At 56.8% G+C, this 16,815-nt stretch overlaps 1 protein-coding gene across 1 annotated transcript in view; it reads left to right on the forward strand.

The window, feature by feature from the left end:
• Nucleotides 1-16,815, forward strand: part of PDE2A (phosphodiesterase 2A) — a 94,330-nt gene that overhangs the window by 512 nt on the left and 77,003 nt on the right. The gene's annotated exons all lie outside the window — the stretch shown is intronic.

Below are 16,815 nucleotides of genomic sequence, written 5' to 3' on the forward strand. Positions count from 1 at the left end.
AGGGGCTGCTGGCTGGGGGAGGGGTTGATAATGAACCTGAAGCATTTCTTCAGGGGCTGGGGATGGGGGAGGTTTGCTAAGGAGTTCCCAGGAGCTCTGGGAGCTGAGATAGGCTGGTTCAGGACCCTGGAGAGGGACAGTGCCTTGGGCCACCAAGGGGGCGTGTGTGTGTGTGTGTGTGTGTGTGTGTGTGTGTGTGTGTGTGTGTAAAGGAGGGAGGGGGAGGGAAAGAGAGAGAATATGAATATGAATAATAGGTGCCCTGGAGCAAGAGAGGGTCATGGGTAACCACCTTCCATGGAATTGGGGATTGGGGTTCAGGGACACCACTTATGCAACTTTACCCCAAAGCATCTGTCCCAGGATAAGATAAAGAGAGCCATGGAGCTGGTTGGAATGAGGCCCCTGTGTGCCAGCCTTGTGGATGCCCACGTGCAGGGGGTGCATGTGCAAGTGAATGGGGGGCTCCATGAAGGTGCCCCTCTGCTAAGGGCTGCCAAGGTGGCAGGCAGGTGACGTGTGTGTGTGTGTGTGTCCAAGTCAGTGGAAGTGCAGGCCCATACAGGCTGTGTGAGGGGGCATGTGTGCACACGTGGGAAGTAAGGGACACATTGGGTGTAGAGAGGCCTGTAGAGTTCTGGGGTCCTTCATGGCTGGCTGTGAAGCAGCCTGTTTGTGAACATCCCTGTGTGACTGTGAGAGTTTATCTGCACATGTCTGAGTGTGAGTGCAGACTGGTGTGTATATGTACGTAAGTGTGTGTGTTAGGTTGAGTTTCTATGTTGGCATGCATGTTAATATGTGTGCTATGTCTGTAAAACAGAGTGAATCAATATGCATTTTGGGGTCTATTCCGTGTGCATGCATGTTTGCGTGAGTATTTGTTAGTGTGTGAATAATAGTGTTGCTGTGTGTGTGGGTGTGTGTTGGCATAAGTGTTCTGGTGTGGGTGTGTGACCATGGTGCTAGTGTATATTAATGTGTGCGTATATTGGTGCTTGTGTGGCTGGTGTGTGTGTGGGTGGCTGTTTCCTTCCCCTGATGATCGAAGACACAGCTGGGACACTGTGGCCCCCTGAGGCAGGGAGGGGGTGGCTGACTGTGTGAGCACCTCTGTGAGCCCAGGACAATTCATTCTACACCCTGTGGGGAGATGCGGAAAAAATGTAGGCAATAAGGGCCCTGCCCTCTGGGGCCTCCTAAGCTTCGTGGACATAAAATAGCTGGAGAATAATTAAGCAGTAAAGATCAGCTTCCCGCTAACAGGTGGGGGTAGGTGGGACCCGCATAGGCAAAGGCCCTGGGCTTGGACCGGGCTGTGCCTGGAGCAGGGAGGAGGCTGGGTAAAGAGAGTGGGGGGAAGAGGTGTCAGGGGTAGGCAGGAGTGTGTCCTGCAGGACTTTCAACTCCAGGTCTCTCGGGCTTTATCCAGAGGGCCCTGGGGAGCCCAGGAAGGTGTATGGGAGGGACATGATCAGGTTTGGGTTTTAGAAACCTGCCTCAGTGGCACTGTCTGAACTGGAAGACAGAGGTGGGACCAGGAGGCCGAAGTGGAGGCCAAGTCAGTGCAGGATCAGTGAGGTCTGGGGCTTTTTGAAGGGAGATGCTCGAGAACTTGGGAAAGGCTGGACAGACGAGGATGGGGAAGGTTGTGTCAGGGTGGCTCAGCCTTAGACTGGGCTTGGGGGTGGAGTGGAGGGACCTCAGAGAGTCAGGTTGTCAGCAGGGAAAAATCTCTTGGAAGGCTCGGGCAAGCAGGGCTAGGCTAGGACAGTGGGGAGACCCTCGTGAGGCTTTTGGCTAAGACGCAGAGGGCTGGAGATCTTGGAGCCATCTCTTGCCTGACAGGGAAACTGAGGCTGTGGCTTCATCACCTTCCTCTAGCTGCAAGGCTGGGGCTGAATCTCTTCATCAGACCAGACTCAATATCCCTCTCCTTCAGTCCCTTCCCAGAACCTCCTGGTTGTCTGAGCTGGGTCAGCTCAGTGAGGGTTAACTGCTTTTATGCTCCTTGCACCCCGCCCCAACCTGTTCCCCCTGCCCACTGAGCGGCTCCTGCCACTCTTCCTGCTTCCCACTCCAGCCTCCTATCCCCGGGGACTGCTGATGGCTTGGCTGGGATCTAGCCAAATGGTGGGGGGAGGCAGAGCTCCTGACAGTACCCCTGCTTCAGTCTTAATGGACTGGGAGTCTCACCCTCAGCCATGCTGCTATCGGGCCAGGCCTGCACTCCCCAGGCTCCTGCTGCCTGGGCCTGCACAATCTGCCCACTCAGCATGATTCCATCCCTGCACTCACTCCCTCATTCATTCAACAGACTTCAGTACCTGCTGGTGTCCACTGGGCTGGTGACCAGGGACACAGAGCAGACACTGACCCAGTCCCTGCTCTCGGGGAGTGCCCAGTCTGATGAGGGAGGCAGGAGTGGAAACGAGCAACCCCACACGTGAGCAGTGCTGTGCAGAGGAAGTGTGGGAGCCCACAGCAAGCCAGGCCTCAGAAGACGAGACATTTGGGTTGGACCTTGATGAATGGGTAGGAATTACCCAGGCAGGGAAGAGTAGAGGGAACAGCACGTCAAAGTAGGTAGGTGGGAAAAAGTGTACCATGTTCAAGGGACAGAAAGAGCTGGGTTGGCAGGAGCAAGAAATGGAATTGAGAAGAGGAAACGAGGGCAGAAGGAACCAGGTTCTGTAGGGTCTCCAATGCCAGGCTAAGGAGCGTGACATTTTCCTCATAGGAAATGGAGTTTTGAAAGGAAGCCTCCCCTAGGAAGCTCTCCTTGGTTCTTCCTTCCCTCTGACCCCATGACCCACCCTGACGTCTCTCTCCCTGATGGTGCATGACTAAAAATGTGGCTCAGACTCGGCCTTCCCCTTCAGTGTCCCCTGTATGTGAGTCCCTTACCCGCTCGGCCAAGGTGTTCCGGAAAGGCAGGAGCTGCCTCCTCCCGGTTCCCCACCACACTCACAGCACAAGGCTGGGCACCTGGGCTCAGTGCAGTCTCCGGGTGGGAGGAGACATTAAGACCATCTGGGTCATTTTCTAGCAGTTGATTGACTCCTCTGCAGAATGCTTGCAGATCTACTCAGCCCCATGCTTGCACACCCTCAGCAGCGGGCTGCTCATCCCTTCCCTCCTGGGCCCTTCCTTCCCCTGTGGTGGTTATACCTGCCCTGGGTCTTCTCTATGTGGCCCAGCTGCTCCAGGCTACCCAGCCTGACCTTATGTCCTTTCTCCATCCTGTGTCACTGTCCTTCTCCTCAGCAGGGCCAGGCTGGGGCATAATGATCCAGGAGTGGTACAAACACATCCCAGGCAGAGAGTGGGAGGAATAAGCAGCCTTATTAACTGCAATTGGTGAAACTAAGGTGGAGCAGGCCCGGACTCCTCTCTGAAAATAATAATCAAGATGCAGGCATGGCCAGAAAAGGAAGTGAGGATAGACAACAGGAAGAACTTCCTACCAGTGGAGACGGGCTGCAGAATCTCCTGGCTTCGAGAGAGTGGGCTGTGGGGCCGAGGGGAAAAAGTCCCTGAGGACAGGAGGGAGAGTTGGAGGGACTGTCAGTCCCTGACCCTCCCAGGGGTGAGTGAAGTCATGTAGGGAGAGGGAGACTGGGGGTGCTGAGAGAGACGGGAGTGGGGTGGGGATTCAGTGTTCATTCATTCAGCAGCCATTCACCGCGCTGCTGCCCTGTGGAACATGACAGCCCCGGGGGGAGAAGGACAGAGCCAGGGCCATGTGGAGGGAAGCCCAGAGTCTTCCCTACCTGTGCCAGTGTCAGGGGAAGGCATTTAGGAGGAGGGACCAGTGGGGCTGGCCTTAGAAGGAATAGTCACTGCAGGTAGAATTGAGGGACAGCTCCAGGGAGACGAAATACCGCGTGCAAAGGCCATGAGGCGAGAGCAAGCATGGTTTCATTTATGCGAGGACTGTAGGAGTTCAGAGTGGCCTAAGCATGAAGCACAAGGCTTGCAGAAGCACTGGGCAGAGATGGAGCAGGAGAGGAGTGGGGAATTGAGGTTAGACTATAGGAAGCACTGTGTGCCCTGGAGGTGTCCCCAACAGCCTTGATGTGTCAGCATCACTGTAAATTTGCAACTTCTTGGTGTCTCCTAGTGCTCCTGACCAGGCCTGCCAAGGACTCCTGCCTTGCTTGAGAATAGGGTGTTCAATGAACAGAGACCTTGGAAATGAGAGAGAGGCAGTGGCTGAAGAATGTGGGCCCCATCCAGAAAGCGGCATGCAAATGAATGCAAAGCAATATGCAAATCGGCCGGCTGGGGCTTGGCAGCTTTGGTTGGAAGAATGAGACATCACCCCTTTCCATGCTGGGCTCCCGCCCCTCTGCCCCAGCCCCTGGGACGGCCAGAACAGACTTGTCTGCTGCTCTGAGCACCCCAGCTTGTCTGAGCCACAAGATTGTGGCCTACAGGGTGGGAGCCATGGGCTCCCTGTAAGCACCCCCATCCTCTGGGAAGTTGATATATTTAGTAACAGGGATGTTTTCACACATTTATCTCCCATTGTTCAGCTGCTCGCTCCCTACGAAAGGCCAGGTCCCCAGTGACATGACCCAGTTCTTGAAGTCCCTGAAGTCACCCTTCTCACTGCCCTCCCTGAAAACACGAGGCAACCAGGGCTTGGTGCAGCCAAAGGGATTTGAGTGAGATATCTAGGAGAACTTCCCAACAGTGTATTTGTGGAGGTCTGTGGATCCTAGGATTTCTGGGCTCTCATTCTTTGGATGGTTCAGATGAGGCATTGAAGACAGAACAGAGAAAGTGGCAGACAGGTGTAGGTTCAACTTTCAGCACCATTACTCCATAGCTGTGTAGTCCTGGGCAAGTTACTTAACTTCTCTGAACCTCATATGAACAGTGGAGTGGAGGTAATCATGCTTTCCCGGCATGGATGGTTGTGAAGAATCTGGAAGTGCAGAGCTTAGCCCCAGGCATGCAGCAGGCACTCATAAAGGTTAGCTACTGCCATTATGAATTGCCCACACTACCGACACTTCTCGAAACACTCTAGAAACACTGGGTGGAGCCGGGAGGGGGAGAGCCCAGAGGCTGTCATCACGTGGGAGTGACAAGGAGGCCTGAAATGGACCCCTGGTGGTGGTGGCTATAGTGAGAAGTACTGACACTCTGTGGGAGGGGCTGCAGGATCTCTGAGACGTGTGACCACCTTGCTAGGCTGCTCTGGCTGGTCTGAGACCAATCCCCAGAGATCACAGGGGAAGCAAGGGCTTGGTGAGGAAGGGGTTAAGCCTGTGGCCACGCCCTTGGCAGTCTGTGAGTCATTCTGGGAGTTGTAGTCTGGTGTGAATTTGCAGTTAGTCTGGTGTGAAACTGCCTCCTTTGATCCAAATCCACACCCTGCTGCTGAGGCCGGCTGACAGCAGGCCCTGGTGGGTGCTGGGAGGTGTGGGGCCCAAAGAGGAAGCAGCCTCAACCCCTTCCTTCAGGGATCGCCTGGCTTGCTGTGCTGGGGGCATGGGCAAGAGCAGGGATAAAAGGATTAAGCCATAATTATGATTCCACACATTCACACAGAAGTTTACTCGCACCTGAACACTGTTTTCACATCTATGATCTCATTTAATCCTTTCTACAAACCCAAGAGACAGCTGTTTTCTGGATGAAGAAACAGGACCTGAGAGGGAAAACAACTTGCCCACAGGCATTAGCCGGGGACTGGTAGAGCCAGGCCTGGTGCAAAGGCCTGTCTGCCTCCAAAGCTCCTGCACTTTCCGCAGATTGTTTTTTCAGATGGCAAAGGCCAGGGCTTGGAGAACAGGCAAGATACGGACACTTAAAGTTGGGGGTGGGACATCTCAGCAGAGGAGCAGCTGAGCAAGACGCGGCTCAGGGGACAGAAGGACAGAAGGGAAGGGCTGTGCTCTTTGGGATGTGAGGCTGAGCCGTGGGCTAGCTGGGCCCCAGAGACCTGATTCCAGGCTCAGAGTTTGGCCCTCCGGGATCCACCCTGGGTTTTGAGCCAGGGGCAGGATCTGATTAACGTTGGGCTTCGGGAGAATTGATCTTGCAGCTTGGGCTGAATGGGTTGAAGTGGAGAAACCAAGGTCAGCTCGAGGTTTCTAACCTCTGTCCTTGGTGTGCCCAGCACTTTGCTCCTCTTCTGTCCTCCAAATTTCTTCTCAGTTTCTTCCTCCTCTTCCCCTTCATCTTCTTCCTCTTTTTTCTCTCCAACTCCCCTCCGCCCTAGGCTGGGAGTGATGACTTGCATACTGCAGAGCTGTGCTGCAATGCCACATGTCTCCAGCAGGGGTGCTGTCACACACTGTCCGTCGCAGCCTGGGTCTTCCTTAGGTTTGCAGGGCCAGTGGGAGAGAAGAGTCCCAACGAGGAGCAGAGGTGGAGAGTGAAGAGAAGGGTGGCTCGTAGCTCTCTGCGTCTACCGAGCCCAGGATGAGAGGGCTCTGCTGAAGGGGCATAGGGAAGAATGAAGGCCGAGGAGAGGCTGGACCCCACACGGCAGGGACAGACACACGGAAGGGGGTTAATCCAGGGGACAAGACATTTTCTCCTCACAGTTCTGGGACAGGCAAGATTTGGAAATGGATGTAGAATGACATTGCAGTTGGGTCTGGGTTTCTATTGGCTTGTGATCTGCTCGATCCTGAGATGCAGGGTGAAATTGGTTGGTTTCCTGGTGTCTATCTGTGTCTCGGGGTGTGTGTGTGTGTGTGCGTGTACCCAACTGGGAGCTTCCAGTTGCACGTGTGTGTTTGTGGGTCTGAGAGGGTGAGAATGTGTGGGTCAGTTTTGTATAAAAGTGTGGACATAATCATGCATGTGAGCATGTGTGTCCATTTTTATGCCTGACTGGTAAAGGATCTATGCATGTAAGTGTGGCTTGTGTGCATGTGTAGGTGTTATGTACACATGTTCTAGCAAAACTGTGTGGGTGTGTATCTGTGTGTCTGCAGGTGCCTGTGTTCGAGCGTGAGTGCAGGGATGGGTCAATGTGTGTGAGGCCCAGACACCTGCTCTGCTAACCCGCTAAGGCCATGCCCAACGTCTGGCTACTCAGCACTTTCTCTCCTGCGTCCCACCTGCCTGAAGGTAGCGAGAGATGTGTGTGGATTTGGGCTGCAGGGGCTGTCATACCTCTTACTTGTGTGTGAGGCTGGGCTTCCCTCAGGGATTCTGGGACCCCTTCCTAGTCAGGCTTTGTGTTCAGGCTCAGGCTGGGCCAGCCAGGACCCTAGGCTATTGGACTGAGGAGCTGGACATGGCCAGGAAGCAGCTAGGTTCCATTCTCCCCAGGAACTCCTAGTGGTCACGCCTATACCTCACTAAGAGTTTCAGGGACTCCCAGCCCAGTCCTCTTGTATGGATGCAAATACTGAAGACCAGAGAGGGGCAGTGATTAACCCAAGGTCACTCAGCAGGGCTCAGAGCAGAGAGGGAGGTGTGTCTGGCCTGGAAGTCTCCCTGCTTGCAGGCCCTAGAGCAGCCGGGCACTCAGAGCAGATCCAAGTCCGTGGTGTGAGGCCACCTCCAGCGCCTGGGCATGGCCGCTCCTCCCAGGCCACAGATGCTGCCTTTGAAGTTTCTACCAGAGCTTCTGCCCGCTGTGAGACTCCCCCTGGGGACTTGGGAAGTCTGCCATTCCATGGAGCATGGAGACCCCGTGGAGAGGAGCCCAGTGGTGGAGTGGGGCCAGGGGCGGGGCCTCCTCTAGAAGCCTCAATTTCTTCATCTTTGCAGCAGGTGTTTTTTCTCTAGGTTTCTACTGTTCTACATTCAAGGCTTGCCCTATAATCTCTCCTTGAGCTCCTAGTACTGAGACAGTGCTGGGATTGTGGGGGAGTCCTGGAGGCCCGGCTTGGCTCAATGTGAATGAGGCAGGGCGGTGCCCACAGGGAAGGGACGCCTTGGGAGGGAGGGAGGAACTTCCCATCCACGGGGGGAGGTGCGAGCCAGTGCTGGACAGCCTGGTTAGGGAGGCTGCAGATGAGGCTTCTGCCCCAGCAGGGGAGTTAGTTGCAAACTCTCTGAAGGTCCTTCAAGCAGTAGCTGCCATGGAGGGACCAGAGAACGACGTGCTTTGGCCTCTCGGGCAGGGGAAGGTTTGCGTCCCCAGAGCGCTCCCCCTGGGGGCCTGGGCAGTGGGAAGGTGTGGGGTTAGAATGACTGCCCAGCTAGAAGCAGGGAGATCCCCTTCCCTGGGAAACTGGAAGTTTAGGGCTGCAGGCAGGGGCTGGATGGGAGGACACTCTGGGGTGGAGCTGGGGGTGGGTTGGAGAGAACTAGGCAACTCCGAGGCAGCTTTGCTGTTGAGCACTGGCAGGAGGAGCAGACAGGCAGGTCCTGAGTCATGGGGGGCTCTAGAGTGGGAGGCTCATGGTTGAGGGGCTTAGGCATCGGCCCTGATTGCAGCAGAGGGGGAGGCTTCCTGGGGTGCAGGGCTGGGCGGGGGTTGGGGGAAGGGAGGAGAGAAGCAGGCTGTCCCATGTCCTTCCCACACCAGAGTGCTTGGAGTTATCCTAAACTCTGAGTGGGGCTGGACTTGGGGGCCAGATGGAGAGAACTAACGTGTGCAGAGAGCTCTTTATGTTTTTAAAATTACCTTGTTTAATCACCTCAACAATCCTTCAAGGAGCTAGCCCTATTTTGTAGAAGGGAAACAGATGATACACTTCGATGGCTTAATTGAAGGCAGTTTAGTGAAGCAACTACTATGGAGATGGGGAGGGGCTAAGGGAACCAGCAGGGCCTGTCGAGGTGCTCGGGACTGGCATCCAAGAAGCCTGAGGGGCAAGGAGAGGGCCCCAGGTCCCAGAGTGGGGCCTTGCAGAAGGCATGGCCCTCTAGGGGCTATAGCCGCAGCCACTGCGTGTCACAGGGGGCAGGTGGGTGAGGGCTAGATACCTCACACGAGCCCGCTGGCCTCGCACCCTCTGCTCTCCTGCTGGTGCCCGGCCCACATTGGCAGAAGCCTCTGGGTTCCCTTGCCCTGTGGATGCTAGGGCAAGGGAGCCTAGATGGTCAACCTCTGGGACATAGAACCCAGCAGGAGAGGGTGGAAATTGGATGTGGAAGGACAAATGGATGATGGGAAACTGAAACTGAAGCCCAGAGAGGGTGTGCACTTGCCCAAGGTCACACAGCCGGTTGGTCTCAGAGTTGGAGTCAGAAGCCAGGCCCTGCCTGTGAACACCCACAGGTCCTGTGGGTGGCCAGGCACTGCCAGTGCTTCCTGAGTGTGCCCGCATGCACCTAGTCGGCCACCGTCGGCCTGGGAGCTGCTTCCTGCCACAACTGCCCTGCTCCCTACCCGGGCAGCACGGGGCTGCCAAAGAATGTCATTCGCAGGCTTCAGTATGCCTTGGTCCCCCACCGGTCACCTGCTTATTCATCCCACCTGTCCTGGGTGATGCCCTGGTGTACCCTGCCCTGTGCTTGTCACTTTACCCTGGCCATGGAGAGGGACCAGACAGTCCTTGCTCTCCTCTTTGTTAGCGACAGGCACACCCAGACACAGGCCATCAACTTTGTGGAGTGAATACTAGGACCGCTGATGAGGACACTTCCTGGGAGGTGATGCTGGGTCTTAGCCCTGAAGAACAAAAGGGGTTTTCCAGGCAGAGGAGAGGAGGAAGGGTGTTCCAGGCCAAGGGCCCAGCAAGAGCAGAGTGTGGAGGACAGCAGAGTGTGGAGGACAGCAGAGCATGGAGGACGGCAGAGGGTGGGGGACAGCAGAGCGTGGGGGACAGCAGTGTGGAGGACAGAGGGTGGAGGACAGCAGAGGGTGGAGGACAGCAGAGGGTGGAGGACAGCAGAGCGTGGAGGACGGCAGAGGGTGGAGGACGGCAGAGGGTGGAGGACGGCAGAGCGTGGAGGACGGCAGAGGGTGGAGGACGGCATAGGGTGGAGGACGGCAGAGCGTGGAGGACGGCAGAGGGTGGAGGACGGCATAGGGTGGAGGACAGCATAGGGTGGAGGACAGCAGAACGTGGAGGACAGCAGAGGGTGGAGGACAGCAGAACGTGGAGGACAGCAGAGGGTGGAGGACAGCAGAGGGTGGAGGACGGCAGAGCGTGGAGGACGGCAGAGCGTGGAGGACGGCAGAGGGTGGAGGACGGCAGAGTGTGGAGGACAGAGGGTGGAGGACAGCAGAGTGTGGAGGACAGCAGAGCGTGGAGGACGGCAGAGGGTGGAGGACGGCAGAGGGTGGAGGACGGCAGAGCGTGGAGGACGGCAGAGCATGGAGGACGGCAGAGGGTGGAGGACGGCAGAGCGTGGAGGACGGCATAGGGTGGAGGACGGCAGAGGGTGGAGGACGGCATAGGGTGGAGGACGGCAGAACGTGGAGGATAGCAGAGGGTGGAGGACAGCAGAACGTGGAGGATAGCAGAGGGTGGAGGACAGCAGAACGTGGAGGACAGCAGAGGGTGGAGGACGGCAGAGGGTGGAGGACGGCAGAACGTGGAGGACGGCAGAGGGTGGAGGACGGCAGAGGGTGGAGGACGGCATAGGGTGGAGGACAGCAGAGGGTGGGGGACAGCAGAGCGTGGGGGACAGCAGAGGGTGGGGGACAGCAGAGTGTGGAGGACAGCATAGGGTGGAGGACAGCAGAGGGTGGGGGACAGCAGAGCGTGGAGGACAGCAGAGGGTGGAGGACAGCAGAGCGTGGAGGACAGCAGAGGGTGGAGGACAGCAGAACGTGGAGGACAGCATAGGGTGGAGGACAGCAGAGCGTGGAGGACAGCAGAGGGTGGAGGACAGCAGAACGTGGAGGACAGCAGAGGGTGGAGGACAGCAGAGGGTGGGGGACAGCAGAGCGTGGAGGACGGCAGAGCGTGGAGGACGGCAGAGGGTGGGGGACAGCAGAGCGTGGAGGACGGCATAGGGTGGAGGACAGCAGAGGGTGGAGGACAGCAGAACGTGGAGGATAGCAGAGGGTGGAGGACAGCAGAATGTGGAGGATAGCAGAGGGTGGAGGACAGCAGAACGTGGAGGACAGCATAGGGTGGAGGACGGCAGAGGGTGGAGGACGGCAGAGGGTGGAGGATGGCAGAGCGTGGAGGACGGCAGAGGGTGGAGGACGGCAGAGGGTGGAGGACGGCAGAGCGTGGAGGACGGCAGAGGGTGGGGGACGGCAGAGGGTGGGGGACGGCAGAGCATGGAGGACGGCAGAGGGTGGAGGACGGCAGAGGGTCGAGGACGGCAGAGCGTGGAGGACGGCAGAGGGTGGAGGACGGCAGAGCGTGGAGGACGGCAGAGGGTGGAGGACAGCAGAACGTGGAGGACAGCAGAGCGTGGAGGACAGCAAGAGGGAGGGTGCAGGTCCAGGTCTCCGGGGCTGGAGGACGGGCCAGTGGTGGAGAGGAAGGCATGGAGGCGCAGCTCACACAGGGAAGGAGAGTGGGGTTTAAGCAGGGTCAGGCTGGGGTTACCTTCTGGTTTAAGAAGCTCAAAGAGAAGGGTAAATTGGGGGGCCAGTGAGGAAGCTGGTGTGGAGACCCAGGTGAGGGGCAGGACTGAAGGTGGCTGAGGACGTATGAGTTGCACAGACAGGTCAGAGGAGGAGTGACAGCCTCTACCCCAGCTCCCCGCCTGAGCTATGGCCCTCGTTCCTCGGTGTCCGCACCAGTGCACGTGTGCGGCAGCTCTAGACCCTCCTTCAGGGCTACCCCTCCCTGCCTCATGCTGCCTGCAGCCTCCATGCTCCGGAGTACCCATCCATGGCACCCATAGGCCACCCCCTGAGACACAGGCCCCCAAGAGCAAAGCTGTGTCACCGCTGCATCATCTCCTGATGACACTTCTGGCCCCTCCACTGCCAAGTCTCATAAAAGGCCTCCCTTTGAAGACCTTCCTCCAGGAGTTGGGTCTCAGTTCTTCTTGCTGTCCAGAGCCTGGGCCTTGGGCCTCCCTGGGAGCTGAATTGGTGAGGGTAGCCCCTTATGGTGCTCGGAGTTTAGGGACCTGGGCCCAGCCAGCTCATCCGTGTGCTGGTGGGGACTCACTTTCTGCCTCATTGGCCCTTGGGCAGCTGACTCATTATCAGTGTCAATTAGCATCTCCCATGCAGCCTTCTGCCCCATGAAGTGGTCATTAGGTGCTGTTGGGTGCAACTGGATCCCAGTGTTAGCACCTCCCTGCCCCAGGCTTCTCCTCCCAGCCCCAGCTGCCTGAGCTAAGGAAGTGTCCTGGCCACAAACATGCAGCACTGAGACCCAGGCACAAGCTAGGCATAGGGACACACACACTAACACAAATATATGGAGAGAAACAAACTCAACAGGTACAGAGGAACTCCCCCCACAAAACAGCAGGCCACAGCACACAGACGTGAAGAGAACCACGATATGCACACACAACATAGACATCAGCATACACTGAGAAACACACACAGGCTTAATCTAAAAATTAACCTAGAAAAAAGAAACAGCACTGAGACACCCATGCACACAATTCTGGCATACACACCCAGACATGCAGCACAGATGTGATTCAGCACATGCGTGATGCGCCTGAGAAACGCTCACACTTGGCAGCGCAGATGTGGCCTGTGGTTTCCCATGCGTGCGGCATCTGTCACCTCTGGGCTGCTGCACGGGCTGTTCCCTTTGCCTGGAACACCCTTCCCTGATGCCCCTGATTTCTACCTGGCTAATCCCTACCATTCTTTAGGTCTTGGTGTCCTCTCTTCCAGGAAGACTTCCCCTTCCTTGGTAGGGCCTTTCCATGCTCCCCAGCCTTGAAGCTCTTCCTGCCACATGGCATCGTTGACTGTCTTCCACTGAGTCTCTGTCAAGGTCTGGGATGAAAGATTTTGCTTGTGCCCAGTGAGGGGCGAGTGTGGGTATGACTGGGCGATTAGGGCCAGGAAACTGGACAGGGACGATTTTGGTGGGTAGTGAGCCAGGAACAGCAGCGAGGAGCCCTGGCTACTCAGGGCCTGAGAAGCACTTAAGCACCCAGGGTGGCACAGCTGACGCCGCCTGCCTCATTTTCTCAGACCTTGCTGATTTCTTTTGTGTTTCTTCCAGGCTTGCTGCCTGACCCAGTTGCCTCCTTCCCGAAGCTGGCCTTGCCTCTCGCCACCTCCCTGAGTGCACGCACGCCCACTTGCCTTCTCTGCTTGGGTGTGCCCTGCCCCTATGTACAAGACCAGAGAAATCTTCATTATGCAAGGCCTGGGGTCAGAGGGCACATCCTCCGTGCGGGCTTCCTGCCCACACCAGTTAGTGCTGGGCAGGAGCCTGATCATGAGCACAAGCCTTGGGGACTGTCCCTTGGTTCAAATCGCAACTCCTCGGCTTCTTAACTGCAAGGCTTGTGTGAGTCCTGCCACCTTTGTTCCCTTGTCTGTAGAAAGGGGAGGATAAAAGAGCCCCCCTTGTTATCCTCATTAGGGCTGTGGCGGGGATTAAATGAGACAAAGTGTGTAATGGACCTGGCCCACGGTTCAGCTCTCTCCGGACTGCAGGAGAGCAGGGAGAGCTAATGAGATCAAGGGATGCGCAGGTGCACTCGGGAGGTGCCTGGCGAGTCCTCGCTAATTGGCTCCGAGTGAAACAAATAAACATCTCCCGTGTGAGCACCTACTATGCGCCCTCCACAGCTGGTTCTTTGCATTTCCCCGGCTCGGTTTCTGCATGCTGGCCAATTCTGCACAGCTGTTACTGCTCTGGGGCCCAGAAGGTAGGGGTGTGACATCTTTTTTAAAATTTGTTTTTGTTTTTTTTACATCTGTTTTATTGAGATATAATTTACAAACAATAAAGTCACCAATTTGAAGTGTGTAATGAGTTTTGATAAATATATACAGTCATGTAACCATCATGGCAATCAAGAAAAGCATATTTTTATCCCCCCAAGCTGCCCTTATGCCCTTTGTAGTCAATCCCTTTTGGGGGGTGGCTTCTTACAGGGCCGTAAGAGGTGCTGGGTTTTCCTGGCGCTGACAGCCTGGGCACACGGAGGAGGAAGATGCCAAGGAGCTGCTCCCTCTCTGGGCGGTGGTGCCCGCGGCCAGGCAGGGAAGGGATGCCCGGGCCATGGCCTCCTGCGGGCAGGCCCTGGACGTGAGGGCTGGATCAGCTGGAAGCAGCGGCTTCAGAAACCACAGAGTGGGTGACCGAGAGTAGAGGACTGGTGTTTCCACACACCTGCCCCTCCTGGGACCAGGGCTGCCCCATGGCCCTGGTGGAAAAGGCCATCTGTTGGTCCAGACTGGGGTGGGGCCGGCCACGATGATGCCACCCTCTCTCCATCCTTCCCCCAACTCAAGGACTGTAAACCCCACTCTGTGGATTAACAATTCCCTGAAAAGAAGGGGGACACTTTTGTTCCCCAGTTCCAGAAGCAAATATTAAAGCAATTATGTAACTAGCAATAAATTACTTAAAGTAGTGACTCACTCAGCTTAATTAGAGCGCGAGCAGGGAGGGATTAAGGTATTTTTAGAGCCTACACCTCGCTCTCTCCTGTGGGGGGAGGCCTCTGTGCAAGGTGGGGGTGGAGAAAGGGCTGGAAGCTCGTGGAAGCACCCCAGGTGTCTGCAAGAAGATGAAAGTCGATCCTCAGGCCCACCGAGGCCCTAACAAAGAGAGGCCAAGGCTGAGGGATTCAGATCAGACACAAGGAACACCTTCCAGTGGCGCCTATTGGAGAACTGGGACAGGTACTAGATTATAAACTCTTTGAGGGCAGGGACCAGGTCTGTGACACCCCTGAACCCCCACCCAGGAACAGACCAAGAATGAGACTTGGGAGTGAGACACATCTGGGTTTGAATGCTGCCTTCACTGGTTACTCACATGTGGCCTTGGGCAGATTCCTTTATCACCACAAGCTCTGCCATTTCCTCCACCGCAAAGTGGGCATAACAATATCCAGCCACCTTCGTACATAGTGTAAGGGTTAGGTGGGTTACTCTGAGCAAAGCAGGCCTCGGTTACTCTGAGCAAAGCTGGCTCTGCTAGACCAAATGCCCCACAAGGGCAGGGATTGGGTCTGTTTTGCTCACTATTGTATCCCAAGCTTAATGCATGGACGGCACATAGTAGGTGCTCAATAAATGCTTTGTTGTGTGACTGCATGTTAGTTTTATTTGCATTCTCCTGTTCCAAATAGGTTCCTTTTCCTGGTTGTGAGTGAAGAATACAGGCAGTGTGTGTAGAGGGCCTTTCTCCTCCAGGCTGAGGAGCTGGTGACTTCCAGGGAGAGGCCCGGGAGGGTTCAGGACCATGGAAAGATCCAGCCCACATTGGTTGGGTGGTCTTGTTGCCAGGAGGGTAGCTGGGTGGGAACAGCCTCCCACTGTGGCCCCTATAACCTGGGTTGGGAGGAGGAGGAGCCCCAACCCAGCCTGATGGGGGAGACTGGGACCCTCGCCCACCATCGCTGGGAGTTCAGAGGAGGCAGCGGTAAGATCAGGTGGGGCCTCCTGAAAGGCTTCCCAGAGGAGGGCATAGGATTGGCTGAGGGGGTTAGGCAGAGAGAGCATCCAGGCATCTTTAAAATGGAGTAATAATTCTGCCCTGCAGGTTTTCTGGGAGGAGTAAGTGAGTTAATTTTTAGAGATGCCTGGTACGTGCCCGCCTGGAGAGGGCACAACATGCGAACTCTTCCTTCCTTCCTTCCCTCCTCAGGCCCTGAGGTATTAGGAGGGGCAGCCCCTGCCCTGTTCGAGAGAGCTGGGCCTGGGCACCGGCTCGCAGGGGCTGGCGGGGTGCTGCCCTCGCCTCTGTGGCCGGCCCAAGCTGGACACACAGTGGGTGCGCACGGCAGACGAGGGGAAGGGCTGTGCTCCTCCTCCTTACCAGGGCGCTGGGGGCTGAGGGAGGGACACAGCTGGACTGGGGTGATAGAGTTTAATCCCTGCCCCTCCCCCAGGCCCCAGGCCCTAAGGCTCCTGCACCCAGTGGCCACTCTGATCAGCTCTGACCAGCTCTCCTCACACCTCGCTGGCCTCCCAGGGCTCAGGTGATGAATTAGTGATGACAGCAGCCAGCATCGCTATGACGACCAAGTGGTGCTCTTAGCCTCCAGTCAGGGCTCAGCGGCGGAGGCCACAGACCTCTTGGGCTCTGGGCCTTTGTCCTGGTGTGTGTGACAGGGGCTGGGGCCTGGGGGGCCTGGGGCAGGGGCCAGGGCATGGGGCTCTCTCAGGAGTGGACTGGGGTTTATTCAGATTGCTGGATCCAAAGAGACCTCGGGGACAGTTGTTTCTCTACCCTCCCTCCTTTCTTCCTTCCTCCTTTTTTTCCTTCCTCCAGCCTTTCCTCCTCTTTCCCTTCCTTCCACCGTCTCTGAGCCCTATTTCTGTTGGAGGCCCTGGGCTGCCCACCCTTTCCCCTGCCCTGGGAATCAGGCCCGGCCTGGGCCTTCCCTGAGGGAGCTGAAGGAGGTGAGGGGACAGACACATCCTGGCCTAGGCCTCAGGGAAGGTGTGTGGGGCCCACTGGTGGCTCCGCAGGAGGGCCTGGCTCAGCTCGCCAGGGTGCTGTGTGAGTGGCTTTGCAGGGGAGGCGTCGCTTCTGGCCCTGACAAATGAGGAGGAGGGTTTCCAGTAGAGAAGCAAGGTCCAGAGGTGAAGCGGTGTGGGACGGGAGGGTGGCAAAAGCTCGGCGTGGCCGGATGTGGGATGTGGAGCACAGAACACGGAGGACTTGGGGCTGGCCAAGAACTGGGAGGAAGGAGATGCGGTGAGGAGTTCGCCGTTTGTCCCGGGAGGAAAGAGGAGCGCTGAAGACTTTTGTTGTTGCTTATTCGATTGTTAAGTGGGAGGGTTCACTTTAGAGGGAAAGCTGAGGCCCAAAGCAG

This window comes from Lemur catta, chromosome 7 (genome assembly GCF_020740605.2).
Source record: "Lemur catta isolate mLemCat1 chromosome 7, mLemCat1.pri, whole genome shotgun sequence".
Lineage (NCBI taxonomy): Eukaryota > Metazoa > Chordata > Mammalia > Primates > Lemuridae > Lemur > Lemur catta.